General features: G+C 39.2%; 1 long non-coding RNA gene across 1 annotated transcript; it reads left to right on the top strand.

Annotated features, from left to right (window-relative positions):
- The first annotated feature begins 690 nt into the window (after positions 1–690).
- LOC146443335 (uncharacterized) lies at positions 691–1,481 on the top strand. Its single transcript, XR_014856017.1, has 3 exons — positions 691–881; positions 1,115–1,206; positions 1,340–1,481. It is a non-coding gene; the product is annotated as an uncharacterized LOC146443335 (long non-coding RNA).
- The last annotated feature ends 6,227 nt before the right edge of the window (positions 1,482–7,708 follow it).

Here is a 7,708-nt window from a genome sequence, read left to right as displayed (position 1 = left end):
GAGAAATGGTGTCTTAAAAGCTATTTTTACTTCTCATTTACCCTCCAACTCTGTTAGGTTAATAAATCACTTTGCAACTTTAAGTTTTCAGCCTGTTTTGCCCTTTTTTTTGTGTGTGTCCTCCCACTGATCTCTTATCTCAACTCTTGAGCCCCGCATGTGTGTTTAACAGTTCTTTTCCCCCTCTCCTCTGCATGTTTGCAGCAGGAGAGAGCAGACATCGTACGTGCCTGGCATTTAGCCAGGGTCAAATTCTGACAGGTGCTGTTCCAGATTGTGAGAGACAAGAGTATGTGGGTAGAACTCTACCACTGGGAGAGTACAATTTTCAGGTTAGTCATTTAGTTATTTTTTGTTTGTTTGTATTTTTATACAAAGCCTGGGAGCTATACTCATTTAAGTCTTTTCAAAACAACTCGGATGCTCATTTCACCAAAAAAACCACCAAACCTCCCCTAAAAAAAAACCAAAACAAAAAAACCCACTACAAAACAAAGAAAAAAAGCCATTCAAGAGTTGAAAGAAGTCCCAAGGTTGTGTTTAAATGAGATTTGAACTTTCAGGCAAGAGCGGATTTCACTTGCATTTCTGAAATTTGAAAATTAACTAAATCACTTTGCCATCAAAGAACCAGAGGGTACATCTGAAAGGTTCTTGTACCCCTGAAGTTATTTGAGTTGTTGGACCTACTTACCACTGGGCTGCTTCTCAGCCTGCGGTCCCCTCATGAGCAGACTGGCTGCAGCTTCTTGTTTTCTTTTACATATGGAAGTTTGGCCCCAGAGAGCATGAGTGACATCCCTTCACTGAGCAAAGGTGACATACACAGAAGAGGTGGAGTGTTCTGTGGGGGAATGTTCTGCCTTGTTTATCAGTCAACGGTAAGACATACCTACCTTTTCCTCTCAATTCCCTCATAAAGACCGAAATTAAAATTAACTATTAGCTAAATAATGTACTTCCTGACAAGCAATTCAAAGTAATTTAAATAAAAACATCAACAAAACAGTCCACCGGCATTTTTGATAGTCTGACTTGCCTGCAATATGAAACAATTTGATAGAAACTATTCATCTATATCCTGAAGTATAATTGTTTATGGGTTTACAAAAAGGATTGTTGACATCATGTCATCTTGGAAAATTTAAACTGGACTCCTTTAGGATGAAACTAAACTGGAATATGTTCTCCAAAAATAGTCTGAAGGTACACTTGCTGCAAGCAGATGATGAACCCTTGAGCTATACAAGGGCTTAATTAACTAGTCTAAATTAAATTCCAATTGAAATATTTGCAGTGTGGAAGCTAGATCCTCTACATCAGCTCTTCTGTTTTGCAGACATACAGCAAGGCTATGCTACTAATCCATACACAGCCTGGAAGGCCATGAAGTATACCATTCAGAAAATGCTGAACTTCTCTGAAAGTTTATTTGCAAGGGGGAGAAAAGCAGTTCACAGACTGGGATTCTGCCTCATATGTTAAATGTAGGTGTCTTAAAGATAATTCAACAAATCCTCTTGAAAATAGGTACCATCATAGGAAAAATAGACCTTGGCAGATTTTTATTTGTCTGAAAGAAGCTCTAGAAGATAATTTCATTGTTAATTTAGCACAGAAGTATAAAATTGTCACGTAAGTATGAATGAAGGAGGAAGGTACCTTTATGAAAGTTAAGAAGTCACACACTTAGACTGTGTCTGTTCATCTAAACAAAACAGGACAAAGGAAGCAGTGCAGGTGCTACCTGGGTGGTCTTGGACCCTGTTTGACCCCCATGGGTTGTTAGGCTATGCTCACTGGAGCTGCCTGGATGAGGCTTGGCCAGCCCCCTGGGCAGTGTCAGTGAAAAGGCACCAGGACAGCTTCTCTCCATTTTCCACTTCTGCTGCAGTGTTGGCTTTTGTATCCTCTGAGCACTCTGATGTGCCTTTGTGCTGCTCTCCACAGCATGGAGGCTCATGGGCTGCAAAGTACTGCACAACAGGTTTCAGATCATATGAGCTTAAAAACATACAAGACACAACAACTACATTTTCGGACCATGAAAGCAATAAATGAAACATGGTGGAGGCGCAGGCCACTTTCACCTTCACTGTGATTCCCCTTGGTGTTTTGCCCATGGCTTCATTCAGTTGAAATATACCCCGCATTAAAAAGTGCAGAACCATAAATAAACCTGAGCTAAGAGAGAATTTCAAGTCTTAGGTATTTTATATAGTAGTTCTTCTAGAAAGGTATTTTCCCTGTGTAGTGTCTCCATTTCATTGTTATTGTCAGTTCTGAATATATTATTGTCTGATGTGGTTTTTATTTCTTCATCAATGAATAAAAGACATGGTGTTTGAATAGGAATCTCCGTGCAGAGTGGGAGTGACTTGAATTAAAGGGGAATATTTTCTGAACAGATGAGGAAGGAAGAGCATCTGTTTCTGCATTTCGTTTTCCTCCTTATATTATAAAATGTTTTGAAGAACCTAGTGGGGTGCTGAAAGCTGTGAGAATTTTTATCAAGAGTTTGTGCAGTGCTGGTGTTTCTCAACTATGTGCACAAGATTAAAGATTGTAATATGCCTCCTAGTAAAAAAAACTTTGACCTTTAGTAATTTTGTTAGTAACTGCTGGCAAAACAAGTGAAAGTGTTTGGCACATGGATTTATTCCTCATCAATACCAGATTCTTCAGCCATTTTTGCATAAAATCAGAGTATTGTCCTAGACCATTTCCAATAGATCCTTCTTATGTAAATATAAATAATTTTAATTACGATAAAAGAAATAATGAAAAGGTATTGTAAGCTATTTTTGTATGTTCTATTCTTAAACAGTTTACCATTTTCTGTTTAGGAGGAATTTTCTCATGCTCCCACATCAAGACATTTACTGTCATATGTAGGGCAAGAACTGCTTTATGCCTTGCCAGCAGGCTGTATGAAGTTATATTTTGTGGGTGTAACTTCTGAACCCAAGCTCAGAATTGGGGATTTTATGTGAAGAATATCTCCCAGCTCCTAACAGAACTTGAATCTATTAGTGCTTCCATGCTTTATCCATTTAAATACCAAATTAAATTCTGTATTAGAATGTGATTTTATGCAAGAGATCAGTAGCTTTCAAGAAGGAGTATAACATCGCTGCCATCTGTCACACTCCGGTCCGCTCTGCAGACGTGCTGAAGCACACTACATTTGCAAGTCCTCAATGACATTCTCTCAATTGCTTCTGTGAAACTGTTTGGATGATACACCTAAACTGATTAGGTCACCATTATGGACATTAACATACTCGAGTGTTTGAAAAGGGCAATAGCAGGGGCCCTTTGGATGTTAATGACAAAAGGTATGTTAGAAAGGATAAACTTGCTTGGGTTTTTTTCCTGTGTGTTTGTTTGTTTTTTGAGGGGGGAAGGGGCTTGGTGTAGTTGAGGTGTTTCTAACAATTAATTTTCCATTTGCTAATGTTTTGGGGTTTTTTATGAGTCTTGTTTAGAAGTTTACTGATCAGACAAAGAAAAGCACATGCACATGTAATTTTAAGGGTAGAGAGAGGGTCACTGATGAATGGATTGCTATGGCTGTATTATCACTTGAAAGGATGGAGAAGGTGTTTAATGCAATTCTTTATTTCATTGCAATTGCATTTAACAGTCTGTTGAGTTTTCCATTAAAAATACCATACTAATAGACAAGTAATTTGATTTATTTTGAATTTAATAATTTAGCATAATCTCTGTTTACTGTAAGAGCTAACAAATATTGAGATTTTTCATTGAGTACTGTAGCAAAAGAGTTTTTTGGGGAGTTCACTAAATGACTGCTCTATTGAGATTATGGAGGGTTTCAGTCACCCAGTTACTATCTGTAAGGAGATGTTGCTAAAACTAAACTAAAGTGCATCTGCAAATATCAGCATTTTGTTTGCCCCTTGTCAGAAGATGGTTGCCATTGGAAAAGCTGATGCTCCAGCTGGCAGTCCAAATTGATAGAATAATGCACATGTGAACTTCCTAAAGAGGGCTTTGTCTGGGGTTGAGTGTTTGCTGAACTCAGGGGACATGGTACACTGTTGCTCAAACTTCTGTTACTGATACTATGTGTTAGAGAAATACTAGGTAAAAAAAGCACTATGGAGAGATTCGGATGGGTAACGTACAGAGGACACAAGAAGAAAATCATGAAGCTATTTTTGGAAAAATGACTAAAGGGTTTCAGGAGAAGTTCAATATCTGAACAGCAATAGCTATGTATTTTTTGTGGACAGATATACAAATATTGAGGTTTGTCCGTATGCTCAATGTCCATGAAGTGCATCACTCCATTCATGATCTGTATTACTTTTGCATTTCTATTAGATGAACATTTAATAGTCATATTCATTGAATCATATTGCAATTTATAGTACAGATAAAGTTATATGGCAAAAACTCCTACTTCAATGGCTGACATCTTAATTACTATAAACAGAACATGGGTAGATAGGGCTGCTAAACTGGAAGTGAGATGGATGTACAAGCTGGAGCCTGTCATCAAGAAAGATCAATGTCAGGAGTGGGAAGGAATCTTAATGCTAGGGTCTAGATAGAAAATACCTTACATGGAAGTTGAGCGGAAAGAACAGAAGAAAAGGCATCTGTAAATTCTAAGCCTAAGAGGCAAGGCGAAAGCTTAACACAGGTTCAGACAAAGGTTAGGGTGCTAGGGATTTTAAGCCTCAGGTGAGGGGACAGGAACAGGAATCGGCAGTGCAGGCTAGGTGGGGACAAATAATTGGGCAAGATGGAAAATGTACCAAGAACTACAGACCAGATTGCAGCAGGCAGGAATCAAAGTTAGGAATAAAAAATGAGAACAGGACTCAGAGGCAAACTACAAGTTGCTGGGAGTGTTTTCTATAGCCCCCTCAGTCCATTCAGAGACTTTATTTTGGTCAGGATTAAAATAAAGATGCTGCCTCTGAGGTAGCCACCTTGATCCCCTTTATAACCAGCAGGGAAAAATATGCATCTGAAGGATGCAATTCATCTCTTCCTAAAGCAGATGTTTAAAGTAAGACTGATGAATTGCACCCTGGAAGTGTCTATTTCTCTCCATTAATTATGAACGGGGGCTATAGTAACTAGCTGAGATATATGCTTTTGTTATAAATGTTGGATGTCTAATGTTGGATGAGATGAGTCCTACAGCCTCAGGTGTCCTAGTCATTCCACTGCATCGCAGCTTTGCCCTATTCAGTTAAGGCCCTGATCCATCAAGCAATTAAATATGTAAGTAGGTTTTTGAGAATGAATGTGATTAAATGTTCTGGGGGACTGTAGGCAGATGAGTAAATGCTTCAATGTGGGAAATATGGACCTTGGATTAACTACTTAGTTTGTCTTCCAGGAGTCTGCCACTGCTTTTGTAAAAAGCTCTGTCTCCTCTGTACTTGAAGCTGAATTCTGTCCCTAATGAAACATAGCATCCCTTCTATCCATAAGCTATTTGCAAGCACATACTTGGTTTTCTGAGAGACATTCTGCAAAATCCAATCACCCACATATTTGGAAAAGTAGTCACCAGAGGGCTGGAAGAGAAGCCAAAGGAAATTAGTATCTGAATATTCACATGAATATTCAGGTGTATTTTATGATTTCTCCCTGGTTATATTACAAACTGGGAGGTGAAGTAGTTTAATCAAAGTTTTAGATAGCACAGGATCTGTGGTTGATGGAATGTGACTCAAAAGGGCCTCTACCTTATCAGGCAGGGCAGCTGTCACATAGAAGGAAGGGATACACAAGAGGTTGAAAATATGATATAAAAATATTTCTGTTGTAGAAATTCACCAGATTTTTGTAGTGGATTGATGCAATCCACTTTGAATTCAGGATTTGATATGTTCTCCCACCTTTTTATCACAATTGGACATTAGTCTTGATGGGCATATTATTAGGTGAGGGAAAAGTCAGCTGATCACTGGTCAAAGTGCAGAGGTCCACTAGTCACAGGTGAAACTTCTGAGGGGTCTGTCCTGAGCCTGTGTTTAATTAATTTTACCAATGACTTAGAGAAGACAGAGGGAACTCTCATTAAGTTTGCAAATGAGAACTGCTGGGAATGTCATCGCTACTCATGAGAGCAGAGCTGCTGTTCAGATGGACCTGGCAAGCTAAACAAGCAGGCTGACAGGAACCTCGTGGTATTGAACACAGACGAATGCAAAGTTGTGCACTTGTGAGAGACTAATGCCCTGCATCAGTGCAGGCTGGGCACTGACTGACTGCCTGGGTACCAGTTCTGCTGTAAAGCCCCGAAGAGTCCTGCTGGACAGCAAACTAGATGAGTTCCACCTGGCTGTGATGAGCTCTAACAGTGTACTTGGCTGTAAAAATAGGATTGTAGCCACTAGACCACGGGAAGTGCTTAATCACTTCAGCTTGTTGTTCATCAGACAATTCTGGGAGTACTGCATCCAGCTGTGGGCCTCTAAGTACAGGAAAGAGATGCTGATCAGCTGAAGCAAATTCAGTAAAGAGCCACCGAGGTGGTCTGGGGCTGGAATCCTGTGAGGGGAGACTGAGGGAGCTGAGCTTGTTCAGCTTGTTCAAGAGAGGTAGTTTCAGGGGACTTTAGGGACTACTAAGAGTACAGAGCTAGGCTCTTTACTGAAGTGCACTGTGGGAGAATGAGAAACTGCGTATAAATTGAAGCATGAGAGTTTCTGGTGTTATGAGCATGATTAAGCACTGGTGCAGTATCACTGGAGAGTTTACAGTATCTATAGCCTTGGAGTCTTTTAAGAGGGGACAAAGTCCTGACCAACTTGGTCTTAATTCTGTGTTAACCCTGCTCTGAGCAGAGAGACTAAAGGCATCCTGGCATCCCTTCCAATCTAAGTGATGCTGTGAGAAGTGAGGGTGATCTTATCTGTGATGGTTATGAATGTGGGCATAAGGAAATTCTTATTTAAGAAAAAGGAACTAGGTGTAATAAGGCTTTAGAGATAGACCACAGCCCTTTTGCTGAATTACAAAGGCAAAGCCTGGTGTGCCTGGGTTGCAGAAACAGTCTGCACAAGCCTAGGAATGAATCTGAGTGGCTTGAAATGCAGGATCAGGAGAAAACAGTAGATCTCCTTGTACGGGGGTTCTCGCCATTTTTTCCAGGTTTGCTGTTTCAGGGTCACAGGTGAGACTGTCATTGCTTATTTTAATACTGATAGTATTCCTTCAAAGTATGTTATACATGATAGATAAAATGTTTAGGGCATATTTTAATATATTGGTAATTGTTCAGCTTATGTAAAAGGCCTAATGTTGTAGGCTGCCTTTAACTTGGTTTGTCAGACTATAGGTCTCTGTGAAAATTTTACTGGAAAATGTGAAAGCACAATTAAACTAATGCTGCGAGTAAAGAAAACAATAATTCATAATTTCACACTCTATAAATATGGGGGGTTGGCCGTCAAAATTATACACACTTCTGCTGTATAGTGTGTCCATGGTAACATAACAAACATATGTATTCCTTTGAAGTTTTAATACTCTTTTTGAGGTTTACAGCACCTTATAAAATTTTATTTATAAGTGGAATATAGCATACAAACAATGAAAAGCTTTCTAAGATAAATTCATTGCAAGTCTTAGAATGCACTCATAATTATACTTTTTACCATCCATTTGAGATGACTTGTTATTTGGCACTTTTGGGATGGAAAGATTTCTGTTCAGT

Source organism: Lichenostomus cassidix, chromosome 1Aa (assembly GCF_008360975.1).
Source record: "Lichenostomus cassidix isolate B80296 chromosome 1Aa, HeHo_3.0, whole genome shotgun sequence".
Classification (NCBI taxonomy): domain Eukaryota; kingdom Metazoa; phylum Chordata; class Aves; order Passeriformes; family Meliphagidae; genus Lichenostomus; species Lichenostomus cassidix.
The sequence above is the reverse complement of the archived record's forward strand: the minus strand, read 5'-3'. Positions and strand labels throughout refer to the sequence as shown.